Source organism: Argiope bruennichi, chromosome 8 (assembly GCF_947563725.1).
Source record: "Argiope bruennichi chromosome 8, qqArgBrue1.1, whole genome shotgun sequence".
NCBI lineage: Eukaryota > Metazoa > Arthropoda > Arachnida > Araneae > Araneidae > Argiope > Argiope bruennichi.
Window position 1 is genome coordinate 107,318,581 of NC_079158.1, and position 21,616 is coordinate 107,340,196.

Consider the following 21,616-nt stretch of genomic DNA (forward strand, 5'->3'; position numbering starts at 1 on the left):
ATGCCTGCAATTCTCCACTGTCTCCGCACTTTAGCTGTATCCAACTGTCGACACACTAATACACGACTGGCTACTCCTCACACGACTCGATGCCGCTTCTACAATAAACACAAGGACACGGCACACAGCTGAATTCAGCAATCGCTTGAGCTCCACACAGCGCTTGCACTTTGCTGGACTGATACAACTATTCGCCGTCGACTCTTTCCATGATTACGACTCGTTTCACGACTACGACTCGATTCGCAAATGACTTCGGCTTGAGATAAGACGGCCGGCCTTTTATAGTTCCCGGGGTTCGGCAGAGAAGATTCTGGAACGGTATCTCGGTTCCTTTTGACTCATGAGCTAAAATTCGGAAAATTTGGATTCGATTTAATTTTTTTTTTTTTTGATTAAAAATACATTTGTATATTTTTTAGTCAAAAATTTTCTTTAATTAATTTGATTCTTTTATTTAAATTTTAATTAACTCAATTTAATTCTTTAGACTTAAATTTTATTTCTGATTTCCACTCTTCTCATCATTTTCAAAACTGTCGAGAAAGTTTAAACGAGGCGCAGACTCATCCTTTAGGCATTAAAAGTAATCATTATAAATTAGTATTATTTTTTATAAATGTATTGCAAGCTTAAATAGTATACTATAATTTTATTTCTCTGGTTGTATTTGCTTCACTATATTCGAATGCTGGTTGGAGATTTTGTTATTTGAAACTACATTTTAAGGCTTTCAATTTAAAGATTTTATATTATGCTTGGTCGTTGTTTACAAAAATTAAGAATATCACTGTTGTCCGGAAACGGAAATCACGTTACTACTGATCGCCATGTTAATATTCTTGTGACAAAATACATGGATTTTCTTTTTCATCTAATGGATACCTTAGATTGTGTATTGAATAATATATTGTTAATTTTATTCAAGAATAATATTTGTTTCAACAACAGAAGCTCACAATTTCATGAAAGAATTTAGAATAATTTTTGCAGCTAATAAATACGGAAATTTTGAAGGGGAGAAAAAAGAAAAAGAAATTGAATCTTTAAATCAAAACCACATCGCGTGATAATGATTTAGGCTTGACTCGGCAGTTTTCTTATCGTCTTGACCTTGACGATTAGACAGAAACTGGTAGTTCTGAAAAAAAAATATTTATCAAGAATATTTACCTTCAAAGATGCTACTAAACACATAAGTTGACTGAAGTTTTAAGTTTCAAAACCAAATGTGAAGTTTAGGAAAGCATTGTTTTATTTGTGCATTCTTTAAATGGTTTTTAGAATTGTCATGAATTTTTATTTTTCTGAAAGATCACGTAGATAAATCATTTACACCATCAAAATGTCATGCATTATCTGCACCATACTGTAAATTTTGTTTTAAATCTGTAATGTTGCATCCCCGCATGGTTAGTTCGATCACTGAAAAAACCGTTTTTACGATCAGCTCTGTTGGATGCTGATCGGGTGCCTAGATCGGTGATCCTAGAGCTTGGCGACAAACCTGGCGAACATTTGGCGACTTGGGTGAAAAAATAGATATTACTGGAAACTTTCAGAATTTTTGCGATTGAGCCAATAGGAATAGAGATATGCCTGATTATTTCAGAACTTTATCCTCCGAGAATTTTAAAGGCAAGCGGTCTAAAGCCGAAATCAGTCGTAAAACTAGTCGTAATCATGGAAAAAGCCAATGGCGAAGATTTTTATCAGTCCAGAGAAAAGCAAGTGTTGTGTGGAGCTCAAAGGATTGCTGAAATGTGCTGTGTGCCGAGTCCTGGTTTTTATTGTACAAGCAGCATCGTATCGTGTGTACAGTAGCCAGTCGTGTCGGCAGTTGGATACAGCTAAAGCAAGGCGACAGTGGTGAATTGCAGATGTTTGGAGAGACCGTAGAGTGAAGTTACGTAGATTCCCTCCTTTTGCTAAATTCTGTCTGGCCGCTTTGTGTGCTGTGGGTGTTATTGCTACTGATTACTACTTGTGGGCTACTGTTTGTTGTAGTGTGCTACTGTTTATTGCCTGTATTCGTCTCGGCTGTATATTTGATGTCCTTGTATTAGTGTCTTCGTTTATTACTAAAGAGCGGTTTATTTCATCGACCAACAAATCGGCAAAGAACCCCGAAGAATTCCGTAACAATATGGTAAACAAATTGGATTTTTTTTTTCATTACAGCCATATAATCAACCATTCAACTTCAGAATAAAATTGATCGGAAAAGTTACGTTGTTACAGAATTTTCCTTCTTCGAGTCTTGCAAAATTCCTCATATCTGATCATAGAACAACTAAAAAATATTTTTTATATACAAATTATCGTTCAATATAAACTGCGAAAAAGAAAACAGCTATTTTTTGAAGATTTTGCAGCATTTATCGTCTTTTATAACTATAAAATAATAACAATTATCCCGTCTTTATAAAAATTTCCATCTGATTAACATTTTAGAAAATTATTTCTATTTGTTTTTCGAAGAGCAATGAAAATAGATTTTACAACAATGGCGCCATCTAAAAATTAATTTTCCAGAATTTTTAATAATACATTCCATACTATTTCCAATTATTAATTGAAATATATTAAAGATCAGTTGTTGTTATTGTTTCTAATGACATTTGCCATGGACAAGCTCGTTGACGAAGTCAGTGATTTTTAAGCCAAGGGAGCATCTCTTGTTTTTTATTTATATTTATATTATATAAATTATTTATATTTGTTTTTCGAAGAGCAACTTCTTATCAAAATATTCAATTAACAAAATATGATTTTTGTCAAAGCAACAAGAAGTGTAATCGAAATTCACAAAAGTCAGTAAGTAAAATCAATCAATCATTAATTAAATAAATAATCAAATAAAAGAATAATTAAACAAATAAATAATATAAAATTAATAAGTAAATTAAAATCTTCAGTGAGAAAATGAAGACGAATTTTGGAGGGAAGTGATAGAGGAACAAAATAGATTGGGAGTGATTCTGTTTGAATCGATTTGAACTGCGATCAAGCCTGATTAGGTTTAGGATCAAAACCAGAATAGGATTAGAATCAAACCGGATTATGTCAGCCTTGAAAACTCTAAATTCAAAGGTAAAAAAAGTGATCTCCAGTCTTCAAATCCATCAACTAGTTGCAAGTCTCCAAATTCATAAAATTATATCATAATGCAAAATACGAAACTTTTTCCTTAAATTTCAACACAAAATTAGAGAATTAAACATTTTAAAATGTAAATTAATTAATTATAAATATGACAATTTTTAATAATTCTGTAATTATTATTCTTTTTATGAACTGTAAATGCCAACTTCTCTGTTAAATAGACTGCTGAGCATATAAATAGCAATTGAGTAACAAAAATCTGTTTAAAAAAACCTTTGCATAGCAAATTTTATGAAACTTATTAACAAAAACTGCATTGAAATAACATAAAAATTCTTTTTTTTTTCTTTGCTTTTCTTTTTGCAGTAAAATTGATATTTTTTTTAACTAAAATATGCTTTGATGTTATTGAGAAAAAGCATTAATATTTCCATTAATTATTAATTAAAAACTAAGAAGAATTTAAAAAAGAACTTAGATAATGAACACCTACTTCCCAATAATTAAGTATATCCTGATAGGGAAGCTGAAAGCACGATTGGTTTGCTCTACAAAACGTTTCAAAGACTATGAAAAATTATATTTCATTGAAGACCGCTCCGAGATTTCCAGCTATTAGTGACAAAAATATCATGCTTATAATATAAAGACATATTCTGTAAACAAAATATTATGAGTTTCATAAAATAACTTACACATAAATTTAATTCATTCTTACAGTCTAGAATTTTGCTTTTATCTTTATTACGTCTTAGGTGTGATTCGTCTATCTTTATTTTATTTTTCGTTTTGCTCCTAATTTAAAAGCAATAACATGTCAATTCAGCAGCCTTAAATATATACTCTTTAAGTAAAAATTATATGAATATAAAATTTAAATTGTTGAAAAATTCGTTTATTTTTGATTTGAAAGTAGCGCAAAAACGGTTCGTGTTCGGCTATATAAATCGTAATAAAGGGAAAATTATAAGATTCCGATTCATTTTGAATTAAAATTCAATTTAAATAGGTCCATACTTTCTTAATGGATACATACTATTCAAGAAGTACCTGCATTCTCAATCTCACATCATACACATGTAATTAACAGATAGCATCCAACTTATAAACATATTATATTATAGTTATTAAAGCTGGCTCATTTAAAAATCCTGATTGTGAAATTCAAAATCTTTTCGTTGCATTTAGTCTACACCTCTACTGATGAACGTTTATTCCTTCTTTCAAAAACTTCTTGAATTATCACGTACTGTTACCAGAGTAATCCCTAAAAAGGGAAAATCTAGCGAGCGTTTTGCCTGTCCGATGGAGAATTCAGTCAGTCTGGATAAATGCAAAGCAGATTGAATTTGGAATCGATAAATAGCCATAATAATAATTTAAAATAGCCCTATAATTATTAGCTCTATGCTTTTAATGTTTTCTATGTTGAATCCATTTCGTTCAACATTCGTAAAATGTGTGTCATGAAATAAATAACCAAAAACATGTAGCAACAGAAATGTGTATTTAACACGTACCTTGCTGTATGTATGTTTAGCTGTTTGAATTCATTTGGTTTCTACTGCTATGTTAACATCGGAGAACAAACGATAAAAATTTCAAAAGAGTATTCATTACCACCTGCGGATGGCTGCCGATTCATAAACAGCATAGGTTTTTACCATTGATTCATTGCTGGTTGGTGAATTTCTGAATATTATAAATTAATTTTAATATCGTTTGCTTAATTTATCTAATATTATATTTCATTATTATTACAAATAAGTAACATTTTTTATAATAATACAGAATACTGCTTTAAAAATATCTGTCTCCTAATTTGACATTGCTTATAATTATTACTTTATCACATTATCATGTTGTTTGATGTCCGAAAGACACACACCATATAATTTCAGAGTTTCTAAGAATTAATTTTTAATTTGAGATTTTGGGAGATTATGTCATTATAACTTCATCATCATAACTTCTGAAAATACAATATCACAGATTTTATATTAAAGATTATTTTAAAATTTTAAAAATTGCCTTTCTATAATGCCAATTTAAATGCTATGCAATTCTTCTCGTTTGGCAGTGTTAAAGATTTTTCAAAGTATTAAAGTTGGTAAAAAATAAAATTCATACATCTAACATTACTTTTTAAAACAATTTAACACGGTGTCTTTCATATTTATAAAGACTAAATTTAGTAATAATTTTTTCAGACTTGCTTATTAGCAGGAATTTTCATTTTTTTTTTTTGCATTTGAATACCCTTTATAAAAATGCACTATTTTAATATAATTGGAACTTAATTATAATTATTTAATTCCTTTAATGAAATTTTGATTCTTTACGAATGACGTCATCTATCAATAATTTTTGATAAAAAAGAAACTGGTTGTATGTAGGGACTGTAATACCGGACCAAAATTTCAATACCGGTATTCGGTATTTTTTAAATCTTAATACCGGGATACCGGTTTTAATACCGGTATTAGACATTTCAGAAAAGAAAGAAAACACAGGTGTTTCTATCTTTTATTTGCCAGTTTTGTTAGAGAGTGTAAATATCACAAAAATAATTTGTAATTTATAAATTATAACGGTATATAATCACAAAAAAGTAAAGAAACATCTTATTTATTTAAATCACAAAAAAGTGTAAATATCACTATTCAGTCTGTGGTACTATTACAAATTTTTGAAATGTGATCTTAAAAAACATGATGCATCCATTGTACTGTCATTAAGCCTGAAAAGTAATTTTGTGTAAAAATTACCAGCTGTCGAAAACGCTCTTTCGGCATCTAAGCTAGTTGGTGGTACTGTTAGCAATACGCGATATACTTTTTCCAAGTATTTAAGTCAACATGCCTCATCTTCAAATAAATCGATTTCTCGTCGGATGGTTTTGGATATAGCTGATTTCTGTATTGTATTTTGGTTAGTTGATTTTTTTTATTTATTGCTAATTTTAATTTTTGTTCGAGAGATAATTCCTTTTCACTATTGACAGTAGTGACATCATAATCTTCGATAATTGAACCGAATTCTTCCGAATGTGGATAGGTTTGTGGGTAAACATTTTTAAGAAAATTTACTCTAAACTTAATCAGATTTGAATTGGTTATTTTCTTTTCTTCTTTTTCATTTTCATTTTTAAAATCATTATAATTATGTAAATACCATAAGACATTTTCTATTTCGGTATGAATTGCTTCTGTGAGATTTTTCAATGTAATATATAATTCTTCAGATAGTGATGTGTGCTGTTCTTTCAGTGAATGCAAAATGAAATTTTTTGTTGCATTAGCTGTTAATAAATTCAAATCTCTCCGACATAATGCCTCAATAGTCAGTTTTATTGGAAGTCGAGCTGATATGGTTCTAGATATTAAGCCGAATTCACTATCTGAAAAATTAATTTACAGGTTTAAGTCGATTGCTTTTTTTGATTGCATTTCCCAGTTTCAAAAATCGTCCCATCATTAGGAGTAAACTGTTCCAACGTGTTTTAGAATCTAATATTAACATATATTCTGTTTTATTTTCAGTTAGTATATATTTTAGTAATATATCCTTTTTATAGGGAAACGTTTAAATATCTTAAAAAATTTTCGAACTTTATAAATTATAGGAAGCAATTTTTGATAGGTTAATATTTCATCCTCATTAGCAATATCTTCAACAATTACATTGTCATTATCTTCATTATCAATATCACTCTCACTCTTACTCTTTTCAAAGTTGGAATCCGAAATTTCTATATCCACAATGTTTGGATTCTTCTGGGTTTTTTTTTTTTTTTTTTTTTTTTTTTTTTTAGTATAAATCATCTATTACTCCTAATTGAATTCCATGTGCATAGCATAAATGCTGATTTGCACCAATCAACTTTCCAACTTTTTTCATAATTGTTGCTCCATCAGTCGTTATGGATACAATATTTTCTTTCAGGGGTAATCCATGTTTCGCTAATTTAGATTTAAGCAATTAATTAAACCATTAATTAGCTAATTAATTTCGCCCGTTATGGGGACATAAAAACAAAAACGTATACTATTTTGCTATGTTCGCGATACCTGAACATATAGTGGAGACAATTTTAAAAATTTCTAGTAAATACCGAAAAACCGGTATTTAAACTTGTGAATACCGGTATTACGAAATTGTACGAATGGCTCAAAATACCGGTATTCGGTATCCCGGTATACCGGTATTGCAATCCCTAGTTGTCTGATTCCATAATGTTTGTAACATTATATTGAAGGCCTAATAACAGAAAATAATTAAAATATAAAGGCCACTTCTTAGAAATGCATTAAAATAAAATAATATTTCTACCTTTTAGCTTACTTCCAAGATGATGCATTAAAAATAAAAAAATTACATAATTTCTTTATTTTGGTATTTTTTTAGAGTCTCAAAATAGTTTAAGTAAAACGAAACCAATTGAATAGTGCACATATAATCTAGATTTAATCGTGTTAGTTTACATTTCAAAGTACTTGATAAGAAAGATATCTGTGTGATAGTTAAGAAAACAACGGTACCATTGCTCCTATAGCTGTAGATAGACTATATATATATAAATAGTGTTAAATGTTGATACGGGTCCAAGTGAAACAATGTGGAGCGTTTGAAACATTGCCTTTGATGTAAGTTCTACAAAAATTTTGCATTTTTTAAAAGATAATAAGAGGATACATTCGACATTTGTCAGCGAATTTTGAAAGCGGAAAAAAAAAAGACCAGAATAGTCAATGTTTAACAGTCTCGAATTTCAGCAATCACTTTAAAAAATTATTTTAATCTGATAAGGCTTCTAAGATGGTATACTGTTTATTATTTGCTCAGGTATGAAAATTGTTTGAAGTGCTTTCTAAATCTTAGATTTTAGAACTTCCAAATGTATTTGTTTCTTATCTTATTAATTAAGGTTAGTACTGTCTACGAAACTCTTTTTCTCAATTTTAATTAGATTTTTAATTAAAAATTAATCATTTTCAACAATAACTTCGGAGCATATAATGACACAAAAATTATTTTTATGCCTTTTTAAATGCAAAAAAAAAAAATTTTAGAGCTATGAATGTTATATTTTTTTTCCTTAACCTTAATAATAATAATTAAATAATTATCATAATTTATTTTGTAAAAAGTAGTTTAAGACATTTTTACAAAATCCGTCTGTCTGTTGAATTGGCTTTTGCTGTATAGAGTAGGGAAAATTAATCTCGTAATTATTATGAATTGAAGTTTTTACAGTTAATTAAATTGAGATTTGAAATATTCCCCATGTATTTTGCATTATTTTGATATAATTTTTATGAATATATAATGTTGAATTTAAAAAAAAAAAGCGAAATAATATTTTGAAATAGCAAGCGATAAAATAAAGTTGCTTTTTTAAATAATAACATTAATTGCTGACATTTGCTTTTAAAAAAATGGCATAAAATTAAAAAAAAGTTACTCACATAATTCATTGATTCATATATTTCAATAAGAGGAGGGCAAGAAAATTGAATCGAACTTTAACAAATATTTCGAAATCTTCCAAACATTGTTTCGAAGATTTGAAACCCTGAATTGAACCTCAAAATATACGAGATGAAGGTTCCAATTTCTTTCATTTTCTGTATTTAAATACTCCTATTTATTAGAGACAGTAAATTATTCTAAATATTATTTGAAATTCTGGATATCTGTTGATGAAAAAAATGCTGTCCCAAAATGAAATCTGCAATGTGAAATACGGTTAAGAGCTCATGTATCCTTAATATGAAACAGAAAATGTATCTTTACCTTACGATTTCCAAAATAATGAATCGTTGCGATATGAATGGCAATCTGAACTCTATTTCAGATCAAAACTGTTATTTTAGATATTTAATATTAGGAATTATAATAAGTGCTTAAATAAATATCTTGGTTAAAAAAATTTAAAATCGTGATTAAAATAACTGCTCCTCTGGTCCGGCATTTCAAACTATGATTGAATGTAAAGTAAAATAAAATATGATGAAAAACAAATGATAATAACAATAATAATTGTAGCATAATGCTCGGCCTTGAAATATTCCTTTGTAATCAGTAATAATTTGCGATAACTAATATTTAAATGTTTGAAGATTGGATCGAATCTTCCCCAAACTATCCCTTGAAATTTTTATGCGACATTCTGAAATACATTTCATAAATGGCGATATTTTTAACTATCAAAATTAATTTTTTCTTAATATATTTAATTAAAAATTGAAAATTAAGATAATGTTCGTATTTTTTAGCCAATAACTAGTGAAATATTTAAAAAAAATGGCATTTTTACATCACAAAAAATGAAAAATCACATTTACACCTTGTTAAAGAACAATAAATTATCTTTTTAATGATCTTAAATTTATCACGATTCATTTTTTTCTCTCAATTTAGCAAACTACTAAAAAGGGTTTTCAAAACAATTCATAGTTATCAAATTTAAACCATTTTTTGTTCGTTCGTTTGATCAAATAAGAAAACTGAGGATTTTTGATTGTTAGGCAATCGTGAGACATTAACCAACTCCACTTTTATTTTTTGTTTTTCTTTCAAATTTTAAATAATTTCGGCAGCGTTTAGCTAAACTTTATGTAATTAGATTAAAATAACCTTTTCATCTTAAAATTTCATATAATTAAAAATTAAGCAAGCCTTTTGCATTATTCCATGATAGATTTGAAAATATCACACAAAATCTATTTTTTACACCATATTTAACTTAAAAGAGTTTAGCTTCTCAGTTGCATGAATCTCTCTTTCTTATAATTTGTTTCTCTTATTTTAATAAGTTTTTCAAAATCAGTTTTATAACAATATTTTTTTATGGTTTTACAACAAGAATACCCGAAACTTTTTTGTCAGAACACATTAGAAGAATTCTGGAAGATCATGTGGAGAAAAATTTAAATGCAGACGATTCGAAGTTTAAAAGCAGAACTCTGGTAGAACATGTCAAAAAAGGTTTAAAAGCAAACGAATAATAATTTATATCAGAAGTAATTTATTTTATTCACTTTAATGTTTTATTACAGAAGAATTAATTAATGAATTTTCAAAATAGTAATTGAAACCTTCCTATGCTTCATAATTTATGAAAAAAAATTTTGAATTATTTTCTAGCAAATACTAATATTTTATGGGGAAAATTTCTTAATAGTAGTTTTTAAAAATAATTTGATTGAAAACATTTTCTCTTTTTAAAACTAGCAATCAAGAAGTCCGATGTTTTTCCATGTCTGACACGAATGAGCTTGAGTGCACGAATAAATTTTCCACACTTTTTTCTAGATAATTTAACATTTATATAAAAAGACTATTAAAAGATTTATATTATGCATGATTTTATGAACTAAGTGATATCACCAATAAATCTATTTTAATTTTTATTGCAACAAAGTCTATTGTCTAATTTTCATATTGTGAAAAAATCCATATTATAAATAGTCCTTAATTAAATTATTCTTTTTATCAACAGGAACATTCCAAAATTTTCATTTAAGCGGCTATAAATTGTGTGAAATTCGGCAAAGCTTTAGTTAATGGCACAAGAATGGAAATCCCAAACCAAAACGCAAGTTTTAGCAAATTAAGAATCATTAAAAATATGACTGCAATATCTATATCATTTCTATTGATGTTCACTGCTTATGATGGTTTAGCTATGCTCCAAACGACCATGAATAAAGAGGAAGGGATAGGCACGGTCGGTCAAGCTGTCATACATATTACTTATGGTATTTCGTCTTTATTACTTTCTAGTTATGTTAGCAAGAAACTTGGCAGTAAAACTACTCAGCTTTTGGGAATGATTATGTATTTGCCCTACGTTGCAGCAAATTTTTATCCTTCGTGGATTACTCTGGTGCCGTCAACAATCATCCTCGGCGTTGGTTGCACTTTACTTTGGGGAGCTCAATGCACATATTTCAATGAATGCTCAGTTCTCTATAGAGACCTTACAGATGATTCCACTGATTATATTCCAAGTCCTGTGATCACCTATAGATCTGGTAAAGAAGTGATAAAAGAACTATCTGCAAAAGATTTCCTACAAGAAGCAGAAACAAGTCTAAACTCTCAGGGAGATTGCGAAAAGTCTTTAAAAACTTCTCCATCATTTCATCTGCCATCGTACAAACGTTCTGAACCTGGAAGTGAAACAGAATCAAATCGACAATGTTCTGAAAGAACTTCCAAAAAAACAACTGAATATGTTCAAGATTTTGAAAACTTAAATTCCGAGACAATCAATAATCCTAAATTATCTGAGGACATCCAAGCTATTAAAGAAAAAGAAAATAAACCTTTTGCGTTGCATATAAAGAACAAGATGGAAAATAATCATTATCAAAAGTCCAAATCTCTTAGTTCTGTGAATTCTTTTTTTTTCGGCTTCCATGGTTTGGCGTATTGGTCTGCACAAGTGTGGAGCAATTTAATCAGTTTCTATGTGCTTGCCTCAGAACATACTGAAAACTATCATAAAACTTCAAATTGTTCTTGTGGGGCAGATTTTTGTAATACTGACCAAGAGTGTGTCAATTCTAAGATAGAAGAAGTGCCCTCAGATATCAGACAGTATTACACAGGTTTATGTTTTGCTTGTGGGATCCTAGCTGTGCTACTAATTTGGTTATTTGTGGATCACTTGGAAAAATCTAAAAAGCAAGTAACTTTATCGTGGAATCATATCTTTGCCACCGTTAAATTCATCCGTAATAAAGAACAGCTCTTTATAATACCCCTAACCATTTGCACCAGCATGGTTCAAGCGTTTTATATGGCTGATTTTACGAAGGTATGTTAAAGTTCATTTTATACCATATAATGAATCTGTTGTAGGAGTAAATCAATCACTCTAACAAAGGCAAAAAAAAAGTACTACTCACATTTCATCTATTTGTCACTGAAAGTTCGAAGGAAATTTATACCATCAATAATTTAGAATATTTTGCCTCTTTAACGATACTTATTTCATTTTTGCGTAATTTGTCTTTCAATTATTATTAATCCTTCAGAAAATTTATCTCACCGTATTTTGAAGTGAAAAATTTGGAAATAATCCTTAGCTCAACAGCTTTTATAGAATTACCCTGCCAAAAATTTTTTTTTAAAATTCCTCTTTTATTTTAATAAGCCTTTTCACAGGGCTTATATTTATTCTTAAAGTAGAAATGGAGTCATTTTAAAACTTTGAAATCAATTTGCACTGACATTGAAATAGTGATTTAACATGTCGTAAGACAAAAAAATAAAAATAAAATAAAACGGTAGTCGCTCAGACGGAATGAAAATATAGGAAAAGAATACTTTTCCATTAGTCGGATATTGCGAAAATATCACCAAATTATTTTGATCTGCGCCAAAAAAAACCGTTGCCAAAAAATGTTTTAGCATTAAGATGTGCTCAGATTGGCGGATATCTAAATTTTCGCTTGCGCTTGGCTAACTGCAAAGTACCAGGAAAAGTAAAGCTTTAACAAGCAAGTGAACTGAATTTCACTTGCAGACACAACAGAAGTTTCGAGCTTTGAAAAATTACTAAAACAATGCCTGTTTTCCACAGTAAGTTCGGAAAAAAATTCCAAAAAGTATGTTTTTACTCTCTTTTAAAGTTTAAATTTTTACTTTTTCTATAACACCAATTTAATTTCTGTCAATTATCATTTATATTTTTAAAAAAACATTTAGTGCAAATGACTCTGAAATAAGGAAATTTATTGGCACTCCTTTACTACGCAACTTCAATATATTGAATGACTGAGTCATTATGTGTTTAATTCTCTTTTGTATTAATACATATCTCCTGAGAACTCCTTTTCTTTGTTTTGAAGAAAAGATTAAACAATGAAACTAAACGAAAAAAATATTTCAAAACTGAAGAAAAATTAAAATGAAATCTACAATCACAGATTTCAAGTTATCATGTGAGAACATTATTATTTATAAGTCATTACTTGTCTTAATTAGTTTAAGTCATAAAACAGTTCAAACCGATTTGAAACAATCACGAAACTTCTCTATCGGTCTCTATCTCTCATCTATATCTCTCTGTTAATTTATGATTTTATATAAAGAGATCAATATATATATATGTATATATTGATATTTTTTTAAACTTTTATTTAAAATTTTTCTAGCTGGCAAACAAATATTTGAAGCTCGACCGCTTTGAGATGAAATAATAGCCATGATGTCATAGTTCTATGTCAACCTTTTAAAAACGCATCTGCTGTCAAAGAAGCATACGTAATAATAAAACAATACTGGTAAAAAAACGTCAACATTTTAAAAACGCATCTGTTTTCAAAGAAGCATACATAATAATAATGCAATACTGGTAAAAGCAGTATTGCGTATAAAAATATATGCGATTAAAAGATGATGATGAAAATTGCCACTTATGCTTTATTCATTGCCTACGTGATTTTAAGCTTCAAAACCCCTAGCCAAAACAACATTATGTTCTCACATGATAATAAGTGCACCACTCAAATTTAAAGAAAAGATACTAGGAAAATAGGTCTTTCTTGAGAAAATAAAATATTCCTTATTGGTCCTTATTCCCTTAATGAAATATTCTTATTACCAATAACAATACATACGAAGAACTTTTGCAAGAACACATGTACAAAATTCTACGAGCAGATTTCAGAAACAAAGGCAACAAGTATTGTAACAAGAAAATTATTAATTTATTTTATTTTCCAAGTATTTATTAATGAAAAATTAATTGTTTAGTTAATTGTTTCTCAAAGTGCCCTGTAAAATTTTCTAACTCTACAGCGTTTGTGATCAAAATTTGAAGTACTAATATTATAAACTAATAAAGAAAAATTAGCTTACCGAAGGTTTTAAAACCATTTGTAACTTACATTCAGATATTAATTTTTTTCTAAAAAATATTTCAAATAATAAAAAGATATTATTTCATAAGATTTACAAAGGGCATAGATATAAAACTACAGAAAGATAGGACTGCAGATGGTAAAATTGTTATAATATTTCATAGAAAAGTAATATTTACATTAAAAGAAGTACACATGAAAGGATTTTAATCCTGGGAACGCCAAATTATATGTAGTTTCTAATTAAATTTGAATATTTAAAAAGGAATTTTAATCTACAAAGAATTTTGAACTGTTAGAGAAAACACAATATTTTTTGCTTCTAAATAAATTGAGATTGATCTAAATATAAATTTTCATAAATGTAGAAATATTAGGAAATATATGTTAGAAACATTCCCAATGTCAAGGAAAAAAAATGGAAAAATTCCCAGTGCCAAAATATAAAAATATCCTTTCAAAAATACATCTTAAATTCATAATTTTCTTTTCTTAGAAAGAAATAAGAATATATTATTCTTTCTGAATAGAATAATTGTTCTGAATAGAATAATTTCTTTCTAAATAGAATAATTGTTGTAAATATAATAATTTTAGAATAATTTGTTTCTGAAAAAATAATTGTAGACTAATTTCTTTCTGAAAGAATAATTGCAGTCTAATTTCTTTCTGAATTGAATAAAATTAATAACTTTGTATAAAAAGATGTTATTTTCTATTTTTTACTAATCACTGACTGAATTTATTTGTAGTCTTATATCGCATGCTCTTGGAGTACTTCACATATTGGACTGGTTACTGTCTTTTACGGCTTTACTTCCGCTTTATCATCTATGATTTCCGGTGTGTTGATTAGACTAATTGGAAGAAGAATCGTTTTAATTTGCTGCCAGATTATCAACATAGTGAGTCTAGTCCTGCTTTATTTGTGGACTCCTGATGCACAACAACCTATTATGTTCTACTTGGCTGGTGGAATATTTGGCTTTGTAATTGGAATATTCCATTCTCAAACGAAAGGTGAGTATGATGTTTCGTATGCTATATCATCGGAGAAAATTAAAACTAGTTAACCCTTGAGAAGATTTGACCTTGGACTATTCTATAAAATTATGAGATATATGGCAATTTGCCAGTACTTCCCTATTTGGTTGTACGGTGCTTTGGATGCAATTTTCATTCCTATATAAGAATCATTAGATTAGAGTTTAGGTTAATGAGTTCTAGAGGTTCCAAGGTTTTTATTTTTTTGCATTTTTCATTCGTTAATGCACTTTAAAATAAACTTGTATTAAATTAAAATAATATGAAGCATTTAGCATCGTAATAATTTTAATTTCATCTGTAATGGCATGCAACATTTGAATCCTAAGTGGATTAATTTTAGATTATATACAAAACATCACATTTGGAAGATTTGAGTCTAGCCAATCATAGAAACTTGAAATCACCAAATACGCAGTACTGCATCAAAAGTATGAAGTAAAGTATGTACCTTTAGTTATTTCCGAAACGCTTATTCACAGTGGCACTTAAAGTACGATTTTTGGTTGAGATCAGATTTCTAGTACGGTGGATTCTTCCACCAGTATGGTAAATCCATCAATCATGTTTGATGGTTATATTGCCGAATTTTCGCCTTGACTGCAAACGTAATTGCCAATGTACCTAATGATCATATTTTATAAGGCATTAAATATTTTAATGTTCTAAATTAGACATATCCATGTTCAAGTGTTTTTTTATTACAAAAATGTTTTAGAATATCCTGAGGTTGCTGATTTCAAAATTGTGTTGCTTCTGCCTTATTGGCTTTAAATTTTTAAATAATGAATAATCTCAACATTTCAATGATGTCTTCGGCCAGTAATATATTCTGATTTCAGCTTATCTCTTTACCTGTTTATTTTATTCATTATATTATTTTACTCCTAAATTTAATATCGTAATAGGAACTGTGTACTTAATTCATTATTATTAATTCAGGTTCTTGAAGAAAACTCGATACTTTAATATTCTTATTTTTGGTCTTCTTGTTAGTATTTAGATCTTTACGCATTTCATTGACATTTGTCAACTTTCTAGTTATCTGGGAGTCGAAAATGAACCAGAACATTTAAGATTTTTTTCTGTGGTTTTTTATTTTGTTTATGACGCGTCGTGGCAATTGAAGGTAACAGTAAGTAGTATCAAGTAAATCGATTATATTTCGTTATTACTGGAATATTTTAGAAGCTATTGTAAGCGTGGTAAAATCCGCTGAATATAGAACAGATAGATTGTCTATTTATATTGTAATATTTACAGCATATTCTCTGAGGAACATTCACAATTTGTAAGAGTTCAGTTAAAGACGTAAAAGTGCTTTATAACAGCACACTTTTATAAGTATACAAAATATCGTTAACGAATAAACATAAATTACGTATTGCTAAAGTACGATAATTGAAACGAAAAAAAAGTTCGAAATCACCAAACGATATCGTCGTGATTCTTTGTGATGCAAGATTAATTAAATAAAAATAAAAAGTCAAACGATAAATTAATTGCGTCGTTTGAAAGCCTTAATTAAAAGTAAAAAAACCAAATGATAAATTTATAGCGCCATTTTAAGGTGACGTCATTTTAAAGAAATGCCGCATAATCTATACTTATAATAAAGCTCAATGTGTGTGTGTGTGTGTGTGTGTGTGTGTGTGTAGACCGTTTGACCAAATTTGGTACATGTATACCTTGGAGGTTGGGAATGTGCACCTGGGGTTTCTTTTTTCGAATTTTTAATTAGAATTTTAATTATTAATTAGAAACTAACTTTCCCGCCAAAAAAATCTTCCATTTTCCCCACCGCCAACTTTTCCGCCAAAAAAATCTTCCATTATCTCCAGCGCCAAACGAGAAAGGCTTCAGTTTTTTTTTTCTCCCAACAGTAATGAGGCTAGGGTTAAAATTTTTCGGCGGATTATTTCAATCGGTTCTGTTTATTTTCTTAATGTTTGATGCATTTAAAATTAAACATTGTTAATGAATCAATCTTTCAGATTCATTCTGAAATACTTTTGAATTAAAATAAAACAGAATAAAGGAAATTAAAAATTTCTAATCCGCATAGCGTTACCCCAACTGGCATAGAAAAAATCACGTATTTGCGTTACGTAACCGGCGAAGAAAATTCACGCTTGCGCATTCTGTTCTGATTGTTGACATGACAACGTTATCAATGGATGATTTAAATTATTTTTGGGTTAGTTGCATGCTTTTGTAAGTAAATTGTATTTATGTTAGTTATATATTTTTTGTATATGCTTATAGTTTTAAGTACATCGTTTTTTAAGTAGTTTTTTTAAAACCTGTTTTCAACCGTTTATTTTAAACGATTCGTTTTATTTTCTTAGTGTTTGATGCATTTAAATTTAAACATTGTTAATTAATCGATCTGCTCATAATGAATCTAAGAAAATTTTGTTGACCAACTCTTGAGATATTACATAAATTTAAAAAGATATTCTTTAGTGCCCATAAAGTTTAAACGCTGAGTGACTCTATTTTCAGTAATCAGATTATAAAAAAATGCTTTGTTTCAGTAAAAAATATTATTATATTAATTGAAGATAAATTCTTTCCACTTTAATTTAAAGCATAAATTCTACGGGTGCTAACAGAAAATGAGAGAGATACATATTACGTTATGACTGAAGGCCTTTATAATATTATGAATGAATTATATGATAATCAAAATTTGAAGTTTTAAAATATTTTGACGAAGAAGCTTTTAAAGTAGAAATTGCATAAAATATTTAATTATTAAAATTTTAACGAACATTAAGATTGGCGAACCGGCTGGTCGCCAAACGCGGCTAGTTATCAATAAGACATATTTTAAATGTACAGTGGTTCAAACCTTACACCTTATTTTTACTTGATAAATCCGACTTTCAATAAAAAAAACATATTACCGAGAAGTGAAAATATGTTTTAATTTTACACATAACAGATAGTTTAATTTAAAGTAAAAACCAAATACAATCAACGAAAAACTTTTAAATTGAAGAGCTTCAGAAGCATATTAAATGAACATATGCAGATTTTTGTCTCAAAAAATTGAGAATACACCAATGAAATTTTTGTAATATCTCGCATGCAAAGAAAGTATCAATATTTGTGTAATACAGTTAACAATGAAAAAGACATCACATTTTGACATTACGTACTCTGTGTTTGGGGTAATTGTCCTGCAGGAAAATGAAATTTCCATCTAAACCCAAATTTTTGGCACTTTCCTTTATATTGCTGCGAAGTATATCCAAGTAAACCTATGGTTTATAATGCCATCTATAGGAACTAAATTACCCACCATGTATAAAGCCTTACAACCCCAAATCACGACAGAAATATAACCATGTTTAACTATAGAACGTAATTCTTTTTGGATCCAAAGCAGTATTAGGCTTTCTCCATACGGTACGACGACGGTCGCTGCCAAGAATGTTGAGTATTCTTTGATCATTAAATATAACTTTCTTTGAAAAATTGGTTTTTAATTCGACTTTTATATCCTTCTCATTTCATTTCTGAAATATTCAGCACTTACACTTTTGCCTATGATTTGAGAAATTTCTGCAGCAAGTTGAATGAGCCATATGGTTGCAGCAATCTAAAGGAAAGTGCTAAATATTTGGCTTTAGATGGAAATTTCATTTTCTTGCAGGACAACGACCCCAAAAACACAGCACATAACGTCAAAATGTGATGTCTTTTTCATTTTAAACTGCAATTACACACACTGCCACTGTCCACCGACATCAATGTCATGAAATGTCTGTGGGCCACACTCGAAACAGTGGTCAAAAAACACAAAATTAGAAATAAAACGCATTTAAAACAAGTGTGGCAAGATGAATGGGGTAAAATATCTTCAGATACCCCCGAAAATTGATTCGATAAGTATTAGGACGTTTAAAAGCCATTATAAAAGCCAAAAGACATGCAACTAAATATTGACAATTTCTTTATAATCGAGATATTACAAAAACTTCATTGGTGTATTCTCAATTTTTAGAGGCAAACACTTGCTTATGTTTATTTAAAATGCTTCTGAAACCTTTCAATTTAGAAGTTTTTCGTTGATTGTTCTTTATTTTTCTCTAAATTAAACCATTTGTTATATGTAAAAATAAAAACATATTTTCACTTCCCGGTAATGTGTTATTTATATGGAAAGTCGGATTTATCAAGTGAAAGTAAGGTGTACTCGCAATTGTTTGTGCTACAACGGAAATCATCCTCCTTCCCTGACAATTTCTTATTCTTTTGAAATTTAGGCGGAATATTAAAATGTTAAAATGGTTTTGTAGTAGCTCTATTGTCAAGGACATCAGTAATATATTTGAGTTGATCTGAAGACGGTCATCTTCTTTGTGGAATAATGAAAACGATATACGCAATACGATTTGCGTGACAATAGGGTACACGGATGTCACTGAAAAGAAAGTGAAATGGCCTTAAAAAGATATACTTGCTTTAGGAGCAAAGAAAACTTTCAGAGAGAAATTGATTAATAAAAATAAGAGAATTATCTTAGTATCCTCTGAATCTTCTATTCATAAAATAATACCTTTTTGAACTCAATAAAGATGGTGATTTCTTCCAATATATTAGCAAATTTATTTTTCTTCATCTGTGCAAAGAAAGTCCACTCAAGGAAAAGGTTAACGATCCTCAAATTCATAAATTCATTAAAATGCAATAAAGGTTTTGGCAACTGTAATTAAACTGAATCATCTGATTGGTCACCTTTCATGTTGGTTATTAAGGTGTTTTGGAGAAACCACAAAAAAAAGTCAATCAGAAACAACACAAAATATATTAAAAAATACCTCTAAAACATGACGTGGAAATATGAGCATAAACTACATTTTCTACTTATTTGCTTGGTAAAATATTTGAAAAACATCGTGGATTTTAGTGAAGAATAATAAGTGTGGTTCCACCAGAATATCAAAATAATGAGAAAAAAATGAGTTCGAAATCAAAAGATTATGGTAGATTATTTCAGGGACCCTCCATACAAGATGTCCACCGGACATAAAAAGAAATCATATAAAGAGTGCCTTTTTTTACTTTTTGAAAAATTGCAATGAATTGAGACAATACTTATGATTATATAGTGATAGAGATACTTGTACCATAGTCAATACTTATATCATAGACAATACTTATACCATACTTATAGATAGACAATACTTGTACCATACTTAGAGACAGGAAATACTTATACCACACTGAGAGATAGACAATACTAATTTCATATTTAGAGACAGATAATATTTATACTATACTTGAAGATAGATAACTTATACCATACTCAGATAATATTTATACAATACGAAAACATAGAAAATATACCATACTTAGACAATACTAATACCATACTTAGGGATAGACAGTAATTATACCATAGATTGATTAGATTGTTACAAAGAAGAAGGTGAACTGATAACTGGCTCTCTTACGCAAATAAATAATTTTTAGAAGTTTATTTAAAAAATTCTTTTTTTTATTTATTTTAGCGCTTTATGGAGTTTTCTTCCAAGGAGAAGAAGAAACAGCCTACTCCAGCTGCAACATGTACAGTTCCATAGGATGGGCGTTACCATTTGTCTACAATGAATTCTTTTGCACTTCAATCAAACTGTACATCATGTTTACAATTTCATGTTTGGGATTACTAGGATATTTACTGGCTGAAAGGAGTTTCAGCAGAAGAAAAAAACAAAATGAAACATTTAAATAAATATCTACTGATTAATTTGTTTTAATTATTCGTATAGTAAATATTATTTTCTACTTCATAGTCTTATATAAATCAAACTTAATATCATACGCTTATTTTTTTAAGAACAGAACTTTGCAATCCATTTTTCACTCGTATCCAAGAATACCAGATTTCTGAAATTTTGTGCAGTTGGTGGTTCCATATGAAATAGAATATTTTAATTATTTCAGACTTCTTGATTATCAATAAATAAATTAATGTAGCTGAAAATAGATTTAACAACAACGGCGCCATCTAAAAAGTAATTTTCCAGAATTTTTAATAATACATTCCATACTATTTCCAATTATGAATTGAAATATATTAAAGATCGGTTGTTGTTATTGTTTCTAATGACACTTTCCATGGACAAGCTCGTTGACGAAGTCAGTGATTTTTAAGCCAAGGGAGCATCTCTTGTTTTTTATTTATATTTATATTATATAAATTATTTATATTTGTTTTTCGAAGAGCAACTTCTTATCAAAATATTCAATTAACAAAATATGATTTTTGTCAAAGCAACAAGAAATGTAATCGAAATTCACAAAAGTCAGTAAGTAAAATCAATCAATGATTAATTAAATAAATAATCAAATAAAAGAATAATTAAACAAATAAATAAAATAAAATTAATAAGTAAATTAAAATCTTCAGTGAGAAAATGAAGCGAATTTTGGAGGGAAGCGAATTTTGGAGTAATAGAGGAACAAAATAGATTGGGTTGGGTTTAGGATCAAACCCAGAATAGGTTTAGGATCAAACCCAGAATAGGTTTAGGATCAAAACCAGAATAGGTTTAGGATCAAACCGGATAATGTCA

At 28.8% G+C, this 21,616-nt stretch overlaps 1 protein-coding gene across 2 annotated transcripts in view; it reads left to right on the top strand.

Moving 5' to 3' along the window:
* The first annotated feature begins 4,741 nt into the window (after positions 1-4,741).
* The window catches only part of LOC129980896 (protein unc-93 homolog A-like), a 56,459-nt gene continuing 39,584 nt past the window's right edge, over positions 4,742-21,616 (top strand). For both annotated transcript variants that reach the window (XM_056091354.1, XM_056091356.1), the window contains exon 1: positions 4,742-4,785. The gene's annotated coding sequence lies outside the window, so the exon portion shown is untranslated. The remainder of the gene's footprint in view (positions 4,786-21,616) is intronic.